The sequence below is a fragment of the Kogia breviceps genome, chromosome 2 (assembly GCF_026419965.1).
Source record: "Kogia breviceps isolate mKogBre1 chromosome 2, mKogBre1 haplotype 1, whole genome shotgun sequence".
NCBI lineage: Eukaryota > Metazoa > Chordata > Mammalia > Artiodactyla > Physeteridae > Kogia > Kogia breviceps.
In genome coordinates, this window is record NC_081311.1 from 7,115,652 (window position 1) to 7,131,474 (window position 15,823).

At 51.4% G+C, this 15,823-nt stretch overlaps 1 protein-coding gene and 1 non-coding gene across 19 annotated transcripts in view; one reads left to right on the forward strand and one right to left on the reverse strand.

Moving 5' to 3' along the window:
• The window catches only part of CTBP2 (C-terminal binding protein 2), a 162,403-nt gene that overhangs the window by 94,265 nt on the left and 52,315 nt on the right, over positions 1–15,823 (forward strand). The gene's annotated exons all lie outside the window — the stretch shown is intronic.
• On the reverse strand, positions 4,285–4,391 carry LOC131751665 (U6 spliceosomal RNA). Its single transcript, XR_009334238.1, has one exon. It is a non-coding gene; the product is annotated as a U6 spliceosomal RNA (small nuclear RNA).

Sequence of the window (15,823 nt, forward strand, 5' to 3'; positions counted from 1 at the left end):
CTGTGAGGCCTGGGCAAGCCTCTTTGGATCCGGAACCCCGTTTCATCCTACATGTCTCCCCCAGGTGTGCAGCAAAGTCAGACCCCACACAGGCTCCCAAGTGTATCCTTTCCTGGTTCTGCAGCTGTTAGGCTGCTGATGAGTCCAGAGGCTGGCAAATGCTCTGACCCCTGGAAACCTCTCCCCAGCTGGCAGGGCAGGACATCAGAGAGGAGGGCCCCTCCCTCGCAGGGTTCCCTCCAGCATCGGTGCCCTCAGGACGCTTGGCTGGCGCTGTCTTAGGGTCCAGGATTCTGTGAATCAGGATGGATCCGTGGTGGCAAGTCTTGGGTCCAAACTAAATTTTATGTAAATCACATTATTTTTTCGAAGTAATGTATTGTTTCCCCTCATTTTTCACTACAGTTGGCCACATACCTGAGACTGAATTTTTTTTTGTTTTTTGGTTTGTTTGTTTTTTGTTGGCTGCGTTGGGTCTTCGTTGCTGCGTGCGAGCTTTCTCTAGTTGCAGCCAGCGGGGGCTACTCTTGGTTGTGGTGCGCGGGCTTCTCATAGTGGTGGCTTCTCTCGTTGCAGAGCACGGGCTTTAGGCATGCAGGCTTCAGTAGTTGTGGCGCACGGGCTTAGTTGCTCCGCGGCACGTGGGAATCTTCCCGGACCAGGGCTCAGAGCTGTGTCCCCTGCATTGGCAGGCAGATTCTTAACCACTGCGCCACCAGGGAAGTCCCGAGACTGAATTTTAAATTCTCATTCCTTATATGGGATTGCATGCCTCCTAATCTGCATGGAGCCTCGGCAATTTTCCTCTCCATAAACCACCAGAATCCACCAGAATCCCAGAACAACTAGCATTTTCTACTTAAGCCTGGACTTAAAAAAAAAAAAAAAAAAAATCATCTCTGGGTTAGCAGCTATGTAGAAAAGTTACTTAATGCCATATACCAGACAGTTTTATATAACTGTAACGTGCCGAAACCTTCTTCTACCTTCCCTTCCCTAGCAGTAAAGAAACATTTTGAAGGTTGTAGAAGATCAGCGGACCTTGGGACACGGAGCGTGGTGGTGGAGGTGGTGGTGGTGTCTCTGAGAATCTGGCTGACTTGATTCTGTGATCTTTCTGTATGTGCGTTGTGTGTGGTTTCGCGTTTTAACAAGGGTGTAACTGTGATACATGCTCACACCGTGCTGTGTTCGTACAGTCCTCCTGGTGCTTGGTGGTTAGTAAAGAAAAGGCAGAAATTAGTGGGAAAGGAACGGAGTTGGCTGTAGTGGGTAAGGCCTGGCATATGGGAGGGGCCTTCTAGACACAGCAGTGTGTGTATAAATGTGGGTTTTATTTCACGCATGGGGATAGCTGTATCTGTCAATCGCAAAACTTTCAGTACATTTCTTTGAAAGTTTTCTTGTGCCTGGACTCTTTAAAGTGGGTGTCTTCGGGAAGAATGGAAATGGTAAATTCCTGGCTCCTTTTCTGCCTGGTTGGAAGAAGGAAGAGGCTCTATCTTTCAGCTGCGGATGAAGCCAGGCATCCTCTCTGCCCACTGCCCAGGGGTTAAGCTCAGGTGATAACCCGGGAGTTTCTGCCCAACAGGCAGGGCTTCTGTGTAACCCAGTTCTGGAACTGACTATAAAGGATGAACAGAACGCTAATTCCAGAAAGCCTCCATGGTTCATGTGACTCCGATGAGAACCCTGAAACGGGCCCCCAGTTCATGAAAAGCACCAGGTTCCTGGTTCCTGCAAGCGGCCTGGCTGGCGGCCGGCGACCGGCTCCTTCCGGGACCCTCCTCGGAGCTGGGGGACAGGAAGCGGGCCGGCCAGCCCGCCCTGTGTGCCCTGTGTGCCCTGTGTGCCCTGTGTCACAGCAACAAAGGCCAGGCCAGCCTGTCACCCGAGGGAACAGGAGGGGGTCCTGAGGAGGAATTGGGGCTATGTTGGATCTGGACAGATCAGACCAAGAGGCTTTGGAGGCTGGGGTTTTGTCAACAAATGAACTTGGCCCTATTTTAAGCCATGTTATGTACCAAGACTTCCTGTTTTTCCAAAGAAACCTCTTGTTTTTGTTTTTCCAGTGATGGATTTATTGAAACATTTGCCATTCAACTGACCCACGTTGTTTTCTAACCGAAAAGTAAAACTGGGGATTTTGTAAGAACATCATTCTCTAAAGGTTACTGCTGCTTCAGGAATATTTTGGCCTCAGTGGCTGATGAGCCAGTGAACAAAGAGCTAATTGCCAGCCAAGGTCCTGGATGGATTTCAGAGCTCGGGGGGTTGGCCTCTTGTTTAGAGGGGGGCGGGGCTGGTCAGAGGACAATTGAAAGGGGCTTTTTGTTCCTCTGGGCTAAGTTAAGCCATGTGCCTCTCTTTCTAGGAGTGTTGGTCTGGCCAATCAGAGCCTCCTCAGTCCCACTCACTTCCTGCCGACCTCTCGACACCGACAGATGTTTTTTCTTACAAGTGTCCTTAGGCCTCTCTACTAGCTGACCTCATCAAATTGTATTGAGGCCATTTTCATAAGTTTTGTTTCTAAAAATCCATTTAACCCTTGCTGAGTTCCCCTCTGAGAATAAGAACACTCCACCTCCTGTTTCAGCCCCTCTCTCTTCTGTCCCCGGACCTGCTGGGGGGAGCCAAGTCCAGCCTCAGCTACTGGATCCCACAGAGCCTGGCGGATCCTCAGAGGGCAGCAGCAGTGGCTTCCACCAAAGGGTGTAATGGAGACTCACCAACCAAAAATGCAGTGAAGGACCCAAAACGTCCCTGTGAGGGAACCTTCCAGAGTCTTAAGGCTTTGCATCAGGGTCTGTGCCATGATCACAGCTCATCAAGCTTCAGGGGCCACAGTGTGACTGGGAGCAGGTCCCCAGTAGGTACACCTCACCTGTGTGGCCTGGACAAGCCATTCCCTATGCTGGGGTTGGCAGGGTTCAAGCTGGGGGACCCGGGCCCATGGAAGTTTCTGTAGCTGACACCCCCCGTCCAAGATAGCAGACCACCATCTGACCGGAGGCTGGATCTGTTCTGGAGGCAGGAAGGGGCGGTGTCGGTATTTTGGCCTTTACACAAAACTGACATAGAGAGTGGAGACGGGAGAGAAGGAGTTTTGAGCCTCGGTCCCTGGCTTCTTGGAGCCCTGGGTTGTGACTTTATCTGACGGGGTTTGGGCTTCCTCTGGGCTCACTCTTCTGAAAGTGCCCGGGGTGGGGGTTGCACCTGTGTCCTGTGAGCACCTGGGATGTTGGGGGCTTGCTCGAAGCCTCGCCCAGAGCAGGCGTGGTCACCGAGACGGGTAATTGTGCGGCGCGTGTTCTCCACAGTGTAGGCGCCTTAGTTGTTGAATTCGGTGCAGCAGACCGTGTTTTCGGGCTGTTGGTGTGCGTGTTGGGTGAGCACTTGAAGCCGCACCTGCCACGCGTCAGGCGCTCTGTGGGTGTAGCTGCTGTTAAACTAACACGTGGGGGTGAAAACTATACAGTGGGAGGTCCCCCCGCACGGTCTCCATCCCACTCCTCCGAGGAGCCCTGCCGAGGGCCGGGTCCCTTTCCTTCTGGACTTCGACGAGTTTACCGACCTTTCTCTGTTTGGCTCATCTGTGTCTTGGCTTCCTTACGGGGCTGCTTCCTCTTTCAGGTCTGAGGGCTCCCCCGGGAAGCGGCTGGGTGTGTTAGATGTGCTTCAGGACTGGGGGTGTGGCTAAACACGACGTGGGCCTGCTTTCTACCTGGCTGGTGTGCCTAGAGCCGGCTCCGGGGCTTCCGGAGTTTTGCACCAATAATGCCTCTGTAGAGTAGCTGGGGTGACCTGGGAGTTATAGCGGGTGAGCAGAAATACAAGCTAGGAGTTGAGTGTCGGGCTGTCTGTCTGTGAGGGTGGCAGAATGTTCCAGAAATGCCATGGTTCCAGGAAACCACCACGGGCCACACGAGCCTATATGGACGTGTGTATGTGCGTGCGCGCGTGTGTGTTAAACCCCATGCCTTTTTTGCCCCTTGGATTCCGGGCAGGCTTGCTGGTATCTAAGCTCCCCTCTGCCCTTTCACATGGCAGGAAACTCTGAAACTCATTGCCGACTGCCTTTCATGTTACCTGCCTCCTTTCTCCTCTGATTTGGATAGCTCAACTTAATAGTTGCAGTTCAAGGACTTTTAAGAACAAGAAAGCAAGACGGCCTGTTTATCCAATGCATTCCCATGCAGAGGGTGGCCTTGAAGGCTGCATTCCTCTTTTTCTTTTTTTTTCTCTTTATTATTTGACTTGGTCCCGAGAAATAGTTCTATTTTTAAAAATACGGAACGCTCCACGAATTTGAGCATCATCCTCGCACAGGGGCCACACTAACCTTCTCTGTATCGTTCTAGTTTTAGTACATGTGCTGCTGAAGTGAGCACAAAGGCTACTTTCTTAACGTGAGGCCCCGTCTTGGGTAGAGCTTTTTAATGCCCCGTACCTATGGGTGTGCGTGAGTTGGAGTGGAGACCCCAAGGTGCCCTAGTTAACTCTGTGCGCACTGGGCACAGCCCTGGAATTTCCTGACGCATCTGGGCTAAGCGAAGATCACAGCCGACTTGCCGTTCTCCAGTGGGCACGGCTGAGCTGCCGAGAGTGGAGTTTGCCCCAGAGTCTGCAGAGCTGGATACATCACAGACACGCTTCGTGTCAGAGTGGGCAGCTGAGAATTTACAGCATTTAGACAGCTTTTTGTTAGCATCCTCTGTCCTGTAGGTGATAGAAACTTGGCACCATTGCATTACAAATGTATCGCTGTTTTTGTCTTTCCTCTTGAACTGACCATATCGGTGACCACGGTAAATTTATTAGACTGGGTTGTCTATTACTGTGTGACAAACTACCTCAAAACTTAGAGTCTTAGGACAGTAAAACCAAACCTCAGAGTTTCCTAGGCTCAGGAACCCAACACAGCTCAGCTCGGTGCCCTGGCCAGGGTCTCTCGTATTGGTGTCAGGGTGTCAGCCTGAGTTGACACCTCCCCCGAGGGCACAACTGGAGGAGGCCACGTAGCTGGCTGTGACTGGGATTTTGTTCCTCAGTTCTTGGGGCCTCTCCACAAAGCAGCCCACAAGATGACAGCTGGATCCCGGGGTGGGGGAGATGCTCAAGACGGCAACGTCGCAGCAATGCCCGCCCTCCGCCCCTAACCTGCCTGTTGTTAATATCAAGTCTGTTTGTTAGAAACAGAGAGTACACAGGACACAGATACCAGGAGGTGGGGATCGCTGGGGGCCATGCGTGTTGATTCTTTTTCTGACTTCCATAGCAAGGATGGAATCTGCCCCAAGCAGAGAGGGGGCAGGTCACAGGCCTCTTAGGAACAGTCGTGGCTCTGAAATCCTCCGTGGACCCCTGACAACTCACACCCCCTCCCCACTGTTCCCTGGGTGCCCCTATGCCAACAGTGGGGTGCTGTGCAGAACTGACATGTCACCGGGGTTCTGGGTCTGGGGACCCCCTGCGAGAGCTGGATGGGTCACAGAGACACGTCCCTGCTGCCTTCGTGCGAGTCCTGTGCAGTATCACGTCCTGGGCTGGGTCCTGGGTTCCTCGTGTTGCTGAGCGAATCCCTCTAGGCCTGAAGGACATCATCCCTGGCCAGCGCCCCTGCCCCACAGACAGGGAATCCTCTCGATTGCATGCTGGGTTGTGTGCATTCATACAGTCAGAAACGACTTCTGTTCAGAATTTCCCAGGACCTTAGGCAGCGTGGAGAGGTACAGGCTGCCCCAGCACAGTTTTAACGGAGGCCGTTAGAGTCACGGTGTCCGGCCTGAGTCCAGGATCCCTGACTCCGAAGGAGAAACACATCTTGTCACTGTGGATGGACTTCAGATCCCTAATGGAGCTTTGCGCTGGGCTGTCACTCCTCAGACCCTGGTATTCAAGGCACAGCCTAGTCACCTGCTTGCTGGCACCCCGAGGGCCGTGTGGATTCCCGGGTAGATTCCCGCCCCCTTGGAAGCATGGCCTGCCGGCGCCTGACCAAGGAGAAGGGACAGGGCAGTGTGGGACCACCCTTCTCCCCACCCCTGGCGTCAGGATAGAGACATCTACCCTTTGCTAACGCAGAGGACACAGTGGCAGTGTGTCCAGAACAATCTTTGGATTTGGGGGGCAGAACACAGTTTAAAGCAAAGTACGGTTGGGACAGTTTTCTATGTGTCTCTCCCTTGAAAACACAGGTCTCTCTGTGTCACGGGAGGCCACTCCTCAAGAGTTACAGGAGGTTGGTGTTGGGCCCGTAGCCCCTTCCTTCCCCCCTGCAGCCAGGCCCCAGTGCCTGGCAGGCAGAGCAGCCCCTGGGGTACAGCCACGGGCATGTCCGTATTTGTTGCATTTGGGGGCACGTGGCTGGGTGTGGTTTGCGTTGGCGCTCTGTAATAAAGCCAAGACCCATGACAAGTCACACCCCGCAGAGGCCGCCTCTTCACCGCAGCCAGGCTTCCCTCCAAGGAGGGTCCTGAGCTTCCCTAAGCATCTTCGGTGCAAGATCCCAGAGGGGTTTCTGGGAGTGGCCACCCCAGTATCAGTAGGCGTGACGTGGTTTGCTAGGGCTTCATAACAAAGCACCAGCAACTAGGTGGTTTAAACCACAGAAATATACTGTCACACAGTTCTGGAGGGCAGAAATCTTGAGACCAAGGTGTCAGGCTTGTTTTCTTCTGAGAGCTGGGAGGGAAAGGCTCTATTCCAGGTTTCTCTTCTTGGTTTGTAGATGGCCGTCTTCTCCCTGTGCCTTCATGCGGTCTTCTGTCCATATCTCTGTCCAAATTTCCCCTTTTTAGAAGGACCCCCCCACTCACATTGGATTAGGGCCTTAGTTTAACTTGATAACCTCTATAAAGACTCTGTCTCACTAAGGTCACTGAGGTACTGGGGCTGAGGACTTCGACATGAGGGGCCGTGGAGGGGGTCATAATTCAATCCATAACAAGGCAATAGTATGGCTGTGGGCAGCTAGTAGAAAATGTGTGTTAGGCCTCTGGGGGTCCGTATACTGACCCTGAGCCCACCGATGAGAAGTTTGGACTCCTAAGGCAGGAAGCACAGTGCTGCAGGGAGGGGCGCAGTCAGGAGCCTGCCTTGCCCCTGAAGGTCATCTTGTGTCATTTCCTTGGCTTGTCTGGTCTGGGGACATGAACATAGTGTCCAGATGTCTGACTCCCTGGAGCCTCCTTCCCCTGTCTGTTCTTGGTCTGGTGGGGACCCCGTAAGTTAGCTCAGAGCAGATTTTAAAATGCCCATCACCTTGTCAAGAGTTCTGTAATAGGATTTCACGTGAAATGAGGATCCTTGGGCATTAGCACACGGTCAGCTGTAATTGTCTAAACAGGCGACTGTACTCACAAGTGCCCCATCCTCCCAAACCATCCCAGTGTTCGCCCTGTTGGTGAAGAATCCAGTTGTTCATGACGGGAGCTACACCTAGAAAATTCTCACGGGGAGCTTTGCTGCCTCCTCTCCCCTGTTCCAGCAACCACTCTGCACCAAGTGGGATTTTAGCCATAGCACAGGACATTCAGGGCGGCACTCAATGCACAAATGGCATCGTTTACCCACTGAAGCCTTGGAGGCCAGCCAGGAGTCCACAGTAAAACAGGTGAAATAATTCAAGAAGACTGCTGAACCTCAGGGATACCCTGAAATTAACAAAAACAAAAGGAGCTAGTTAGTGGCTCCCTTCTTCACTTCTCGAATTTGATCAGCAAAGATAAAATCGTGGGACGCCCGAGTGTCACCCGCTTCTCCTCCCCAACCCCCAGCCCGGCCTCCAGCCACCCGCTCCCCTTGGTGGCCGGCGTGGATACAAACAAAGCCTGCCTGCCCCTGGGTTCCGTCGTATTCCTCCTCCTCCACATTAAGACCGTGTTAAGCGAAATGAATGGCCGCAAGTTGTACTTCGTATTGTTAAATAGCTACATAGAAGATTAAGATTCTCCTTTCTATGACTCAGGTTAAAAAGATAAGGTCTGGGAAGAACCGCTGTTCCATCGAAAGGCTTTCTGGAGCTCGGGATGTCTGATTCCCGCCTCACATTTCCAGAAAACTCCTGTGTGCGAACTGTGGGCTTCTGAATGCCTCCATGGCTACAGCCCAGTGGCTTTCCTCGTACAGAAACATTACGATGGAATTTGGATATTTGTAAAGACCCAGACACAGAATATCTGTCCTCAGGAAACAGTTATTACTCTGTTCCCAAGGCCTGAGTTGGCTTTCCTGCGTGTCTGCCTTTGGGCCAGCGGCACCTCCTTGAAATAAAGGGTGGGCCGTGCCCCCACCCCCGGCATGTGGAGCACTGCTGTCCCTTGCCATGCCCTAGAGTGATGCCCTGAGACCTTGGAGGTGATGAGCTGAGCTGCAGGAGAGCCTTTCCCGGGTCCTGGGAAGCTCTCTCTTCTCGGCCTGCCTGCGCACCTCAGGCCGGGCCGCAGGTTTGGAGCAGCGCTGCTCAGAAGCCTTTATTGGGTTTGGTTCTTGACTGGCAACTATGTGGCCTGTCTGGTGCTGAACTTGGGAGGCTGGGTCCCTACTCCCTCAGGCACGTGGTCAGGTTTGGAGTGACCTCTTCTGCTTGTGTTTGAGATAAACTTTCCGGACACTTGCTTCCTGAAAGCAGACAAAGACTCCCGGCCATCCATCCTTCGCATTGATGATAACTGTATCGCTACTGGGCCTGTTTGAACCCCATCTCCTGTCAGCCTGACCTGGGCCTTACCCGCTGGCCTCCCTTAGCCTCACCTAGGCCACCAGGTAGCCCACGTGCTCACTGGGTGGTCCACCCTGAAGTGGGTTGTACAGAGCACCCTCCCCCAGGAGGTCAAAGCGAATCCCACTTAGTGGGGTTTGGAACAAGATGGGGAGGGGCTTGTGGTGTCAGCCGCAAGGCAAGAAGGGCAGAGAGGCTCATCCAGAAGGCTTCCTGGAGGAGGCAGAATCCCAGCCCAGGATCTCTGAGTGGGGTCCTTCCAAAGGTATCTCCAGCCGTGTCAGGTCAAGACTAAGCCGTGTGGTCCAGTGGCATCTGTTGCTATGGCACCCTTGGCTTTGAAATGGTAGTGGGAAAGGATGCTGGTCCTGTGGAGGCGTGGGGGTTGGATGGGGTGTGTGTGTCCCCTACTTCAGCACTGATGGGCTGCACCAGCCCCTCCTTTCCTTCTCCGACCTGAACCATTTGGGTGCCCTGCGGGTGTGGAGAAGAGAGCTGATTTACTGCATCAGTGTGTCGGCTTCTTAGAACTTGGTGATCAGAAAAAAGACTACGCGTGTCAGCTGTCCCTCTGCGGCGGTCAGCCTGGCAGGTAGAAGCCAGCATCCATAAAGGTTGCGACCTTCAGGTTCAGGGGCCCAGAGACAAGGCCCCCCCTCCCAGCCGGTGCCACTGGCCAGAATCAGTTCCTGAATAAGGTTGGAAAAATCCTGTTTTTTTCCACCTGCTTCTCCAAATTAATATCTACTGAAAAGGTTGTGTATCCTGAGGTCATACATGTTTCACAACAAACAGATCCCGGGTTGAGGAGGACGGAGCAATCGCCAGTTAAGCAGGTATGTGTGGAGCCCCAGGAGCCGTGGGTCGTTAGGGAAACCCTGACGCCCTTTGCCCAGGCCCACCTCAAGCCTTTCCTCTCTTTTTAAATTACGTCTCTGCCAAGTTGTTTTCATCTTTCATCACCGTGGCGCCTTCCTCGTTGATGTATCTTTACGCAGGAAGCATGGATATAATGGAAAATCATCCTTCAGGGTGGCCCGTGGCCTTTCTTGGATCAGGACCCCAAGCCCATGGCTGAGAGCCTCCCTGCTCCACGACCCGCCTCTCCAGCACCTAAACTTCAGCTCTGAAAGGGCAAACCTCAGTTGCCGGCCTAGGCGATAGACAGCAGGAGGGCAGCCGCTGTGTTCCTCTCCCTTGGCTGGTCGTGTTCCTGAAGGCTTAAACGCCTGTTGCTTTAAGGGAGATTGGAGGTCTCTTCTGTCCCTTTTGCATCCTGAGATTGAGGGGACGTACAGTGTGTCATCCTGAAGCCATCTCAGACCTTTTCTTTTGGGCGTATCCAGTCTCACTTTCTCCAGGTTCTCGCAGAGTCCGAGTTGGGATTGAGATATGAGCAAGGCGAGCCTTGGCAAAGCAGCTCAGGTCTCTGCAGCCTCGGGGAGGCCGTGCAGGGTGTGCAGTGCCCTCTGCTGGCCAAAGGGCCCCATCGCTGGGCTCCAGGCCTCCGCTGGGTGGACCTGCTCCAGGGAAGGGCTTGAACTGAAGGTGGGCCCTCACCGGTGGTTTCCACTGGCTTTGGGAGTGAGTCGAGACTGCAGAGCTTGCGCCGTTGCACGTTTCCAGACCGCACAGTGTCAAGAGGCACATGGGCTGGAATCTCACAAGGACAGCAAAGCAGTTGTGTCCCCTAAGGAAAGTGGACACTCCGAGTAGCCAGTCTAGGATTTAGGGCCACCCAGTAGCAAGAAATCAAGAGGCAGACGTCTTCAAAAATCTCAGGGGCTTCCCTGGTGGCGCAGTGGTTAAGAATCCGCCTGCCGATGCAGGGGACAGGGGTTCAAGCCCTGGTACAGGAAGATCCCACATGCCGCGGAGCAGCTGGGCCCCGTGCACCACAACTACTGAGCCTGTGCTCTAGAGCCCATGTGCTGTAACTACCAAAGCCCGCGCGCCTAGAGCCCGTGCTCCACAAGAGAAGCCGGCGCTCGCCGCAACTAGAGAAAGCCCATGTGCAGCAACGAAGACCCAACTCAGCCAAAAATAAATAAATAAATTTTTAAAAATCTCACATGAAGATTTTTAAACATTTAAGGTCTCATCATTGCTGTTTGTTTCATAACCAACTAATTCCTTTAAATACAAGTGCAATTCATATATGTTCGAATAAGCCAGATAATCCAGAGTTGCCTTTAAAATGTTAAATCTTCTTTACTCCCCACCTGGCACCTCCACCTCCATTCCATAGACTGTTTTCAAGTTTAGCACAAGTTTAACATATGACCTCCAGTTAGCTGTCTCCTGGTGGCTCCTCCTGCCTTGGTGGCCCCCAGGTCGAAGCCCCTAGTGGCCATCAGTTATCCAAGCTTTTATTCTGCACTGGACCACAGCAAATGGATGTGGGTGCCCGGGTGTTTCACAGCCTGCAGACGTCACCTTCAGGTGACCTCCGGGGCACAGAGTGGCCACCCCAAAAGCCTCACCACGGCCAGTGCTCCTCTGCAGGCATTCCATGAGACCGTTCCGAACTTTCCGACGCTCTGGCTTCGTCCTCTGGGTAGTGTTCACGTTTACTTGCTCAGATATAAACTTGTTATAATAATTTCTTGCGCATCATATGTAAAAAAGGATGAGTCATCTGGCCAGGGTGGAACTTCCTCTGTCTGCACAGAAATTGAGGATGCTCGTCCCTTCGTCCCTTTCAACCAAACTTAGCTACACGTCAAAATTGCCAAAGGAGGGAAGGGTCAGAAAATTGGGAAAGGAAAAATTCATCCGTGTTTCTCTGATTCCGCAGTCTCAGCACGACGGAAATAAAAGGTGTCATGTGACACCTCTTAATTTGGATGAATGTTTGCTTATTTGCCTTTACCTCTTTGTTTCATTTTGTTTTGCTTTTATTTTTAAAGAACGCTTTAGCATTAGAACGAATCTATTTATTTTTAAAGCATGTTTGTAAGTCAGGTGCTTTAAAAATGTGTGAAAATCCTTACCACAGAAGCATCTTATTTTCTTCGCCAACACTTAATTTTCATTGTGACACAAATAAAACAGCCAATTAGGAAAACCATGAATTGTTGCTGCTCCGGTCCTCTGTTCTTGATGAAAGCTTTTAGCGTACGAAAATGTTTAGAATTCTTGAGTTCTGCGTTTAACACCAGGAGATGTATTTTCTAAATCTAAACCAGGCAGAAGGATTCACTCAGAAATTATTTGCTGGCCGAGGAGGTCGTCCCAGGAAGCGTGGTTTCCACATTGGCAGCCTCAAACCCCACTGGACGCTCCTCCATCAGCACTGGGATCCCACCTGCTCAAAGACTTGCTTTCTATGTTTCATGGCTGTCACAAGCTCAACATAGATTCCAGAGTCTTCATTTTTCATTTCTTTGTCCCCTTCAAAGCCCCAGAGAATATTTTGGTGGGGGTTAGACGCAAAAAAATAAAGTCACAGGCCCGCAGTTCCTTAACTTCACATCCTAACTGTAAAAGGCTCTGAAAACTTTAATTCTTTGTAACCCATTTGGTGGCAGATTTTGACCTGGCCTGAACTGTTGAATTGTATACTGTGTGTGTGGTGTGTGTGTGTAGTGTGTGTGTAGTGTGTGTGTGTGTGTGTAATTATTTTTAATCTTCTGTATATTAATCCAGTTGGGTAAAAGCATGTTCATATGTCCTAGTATAGAAATGTCACTGCTTGGTTTGGGGGCTCCATCATAACATTGTGTAAACACTGGCTTGCCTTTTTCATATTCCATCTGGGTTCTGAAGCCTGCCTGGCCTCTCCTGCTGGAAAGGGCGGTGGCCCGCTGCTAATAGCTCTTGAGCGATCTGCACTTTTCTCTGGGACACTGGTGTTGCATCAGCCCCAGGGGATCAGAGGGTGGGGCCCGTGGATCAGATGGAGGGCATGTGACCAGGGTGTGACCTTGTCACCCTAGGGTTGGGCTGCTGGGCATTCCCTGGGGAGATACGAGCCGCCTCGCCCAATGGGGGAGGCACCAGGAACCAGAGTGAAGCTCTGGTCTGTATTGAAGGGTCTTGCTGGTAACCCCTGGGGTGGGGGAGGGGAGCCGTCCCTGTGCCCTTTTTAATGCGACTAGATGCCCGAACCATATGTTTCTCCTCCTCCCCCCAAAACCTAAATATGCCCCAAAGCTACTGAGTTATAATTAGGGAGCAGTAGTTATTTTGGGACGTTGACAAAATTGACTTCAGTAAATTCATTTCCCACAACAGATCTTCTTCCCCCAAAGCTTCTTTTTCTTCCTTTAAGTGTAATTTTAATTATTTTGTTATTAACTGGGGTATTATGTCAACCATTTAACCAAAGGCTAAGCCCGTGTTTTTCCCACTGATCCCTCACCCCTGTAGAACGGTTCCTTTGTTCCACCTGGATTTGAATTGGTCCTTCAGGTGTAGTTAACAAAACAAAACCCACCTCCACCTGTTCAGAGGATTCTACCCAGCCTGTCATCTGTTGTTCACCTTCGTCTGGCTTCTGAAGATTCTGGAAGGAGTTCTTTTCAGGGAGCCTGAAGCCCTGTGGCTTTATTTGGGACTAGATGGAGAATGAAGAGGGTTTGGTTTTGGGGTCATTGGTGGGCCGGCGTTCTCAAGGCACTGTGAAAGCCCACTAACCCTGCGGATCCGCTGGATGGCGCACCCCCCACCCCCCCGCAGGGTCCTTGCCTGTGGCAGCAGGTGCTTGGTGTTGTCTTAACCTGGACGGTGCCTCCCTGCTGGGTCATTCAGAAGTCGGTAAATGGCCCTGTTGCCACATCAGGAGAGCCTTGTAGGCCATGGTAGAGGAGACCCAAGGAGTTATGTCATTCCTTTAGGGATCCCAGGCTTGGAGAGTTGGGAGACCTCGTGCACCAATGCTACTGGGGCTGCAGGAGCTTCTTCTACTTGCCTTGGGTTACAGGGCAACCTCTCAGACTTTAAATCTCCCCCTGACCCCCACTTGCAGGTTTAACAATGGAGCGTATTCTGAAGACTCCTGGGGTTCACTCGGAGAGTTCTCGGCAATACTTGCTTAACTACAATAATATTAATTTATTATCATATCGTAAAACTTGGTTTCTCTATTGACATAGTGTTTAAGTAGATTTCCTTAAAAGAATTGAAGGCTGTCCTCACATTTAACTGGTTTTAGGGGAATTTTCATTTTGAAAGACATCGTTGAAGACATCATTTACTTTGTGTAAATTCCTTCGTCTGCCTAATCTTTACAAAGACTAGGAACCAGAATAAAGAAACTGAGGGGGTCTTAAAAACTTATTTGAGATGTTAAGAATGTAAGTTAGAGATGACCCTGTTGCACTGTAGTGCTTTGGTCCTGGCAGGAGGGGCTGCTAATGGTCATTCAGTAGAGATAATCTGCCCAGATTTTAGACCCTGATTGATGGGGGGGAACCTTTTGTTTTTCACGACCTCACTTTGGGTGTTTTGCATTTGTTTGTAAAATGAAGTCTTCCTTTTTTGTTCTCCCTTTTCTTAACGCTCATGCTTCTTTTTGAAGCCCACAAGTGGACAAATCTTCCATACCTGTATCTTCTTTCTAGTAATCAAGAATCTCTAAGTAGCTTTCTTAGGCAAGCATCTTTCCCCTTCTGAAATAAGTTGAATTCCCTGACACCAAACCTTTCAGCCCTAGATCACACCCCTCATTTCAAGCTAACAAAACTTTTTAGGTAGACCTTTCTGCGGTTTGCCCTGTGATTTTAGTGTCTCTCTTTTGGGAGAGAAGGTAGTGTTTTTTGTTTTTTTTTTTGCGGGCCTCTCACTGTTGTGGCCTCTCCCGTTGCGGAGCACAGGCTCCGGACGCGCAGGCCCAGCGGCCATGGCTCACGGGCTTAGTTGCTCCGCGGCATGTGGGATCTTCCCGGACCAGGGCACGAACCCGTGTCTCCTGCATCGGCAGGCGGATTCTCAACCACTGCGCCACCAGGGAAGCCCGAAGGTAGTGTTTTTTTCTTGTCAGTTTTGTCAGCGGTACACCCTTCCTACTTGTGAAAAGACCTGAATTTCCTTTTGACCTTTCCTGAGTTTCCCCGAGGTTTACCTCCAGCCTCAGCAGGAGGGGTGCTCCTGGGTGACCAGGGGGGCCTCTCACCAGAGGAAGGCACGAGTGGTTCTTAGCGGCCCGCTCTTGGGCGCCAGATGTTTTCCTGCGTGTTCCCATCGGATCCTCACAGCCGCTTTGGAACGTAAGCAACATCATCTCCATTGTACAGACATGGAGCCCGCTAATGCACAGTCACTTTGCCGAGTAGGTTCTAGAACTCTCTTGCCACCCACACATACGGTGTGGAGGTTTACAATTTCAGTCAAAGTGAGACAGCGTAATACATCCCCCTCTGCTTTTTCTTCCCAATGTGGACCTTTATCTATTTGTGGTTAAACATCGACCAGATAGTGTCAATGGATGATCGTAGTGATAACTTCAGTGGCAAAGAGTTCGTGATTTGTGAGTGGAGACTGGTGTAAAGGCAGAGGTGGGCTTCCGTTGGGGGGCCCCGCTGAGGGCGCCCAGGGCCAGTGTGGATAGCGGGGTGCTGGCATTCTCGGCATGGACAGCTCAGCTCTGAGGAGGGAGGGCCTGTCCCTGTCCTTAGGAAGAGGGTCATGTTAATTAAGTCCTGGTAAATAGCTCGCTCCTTCAGAGGACCAAGGAGGAAAATGTCACATACGCTGACACATTCTTGCTTTCTTTTTAAGCAAGAATGTCATACATTTTTGCTTAAAAAGAAATATTGTTGGGGGGGGAAATCAATTGAGGGGAGGGGCTTGAGACTACGTGAATTAGTCCGTGGTCACTGCTGTAAAGTCCAAACCAGACTCCACCTGGTGGCCTCACGACTCCGGATGGTCCGTCAGCATGTCCGGTCTGAGACGGGTGGGCGCCGCAGCTGGAGGGGACCCCGTGGAAGCGCCAGCCACAGAGAGACCCCACCCCACCCCCTAAAGCCACACATACAAGTCAGTTGCCTTTTTTTTTTTTTTTTTTTAAATAACAGGACGCAGACAATTTGTGTAAGCTGATGCCTGATCTTGCCTTTGATTGCATAATCGAGATTCTACTTATCAATTTTTCAGGAA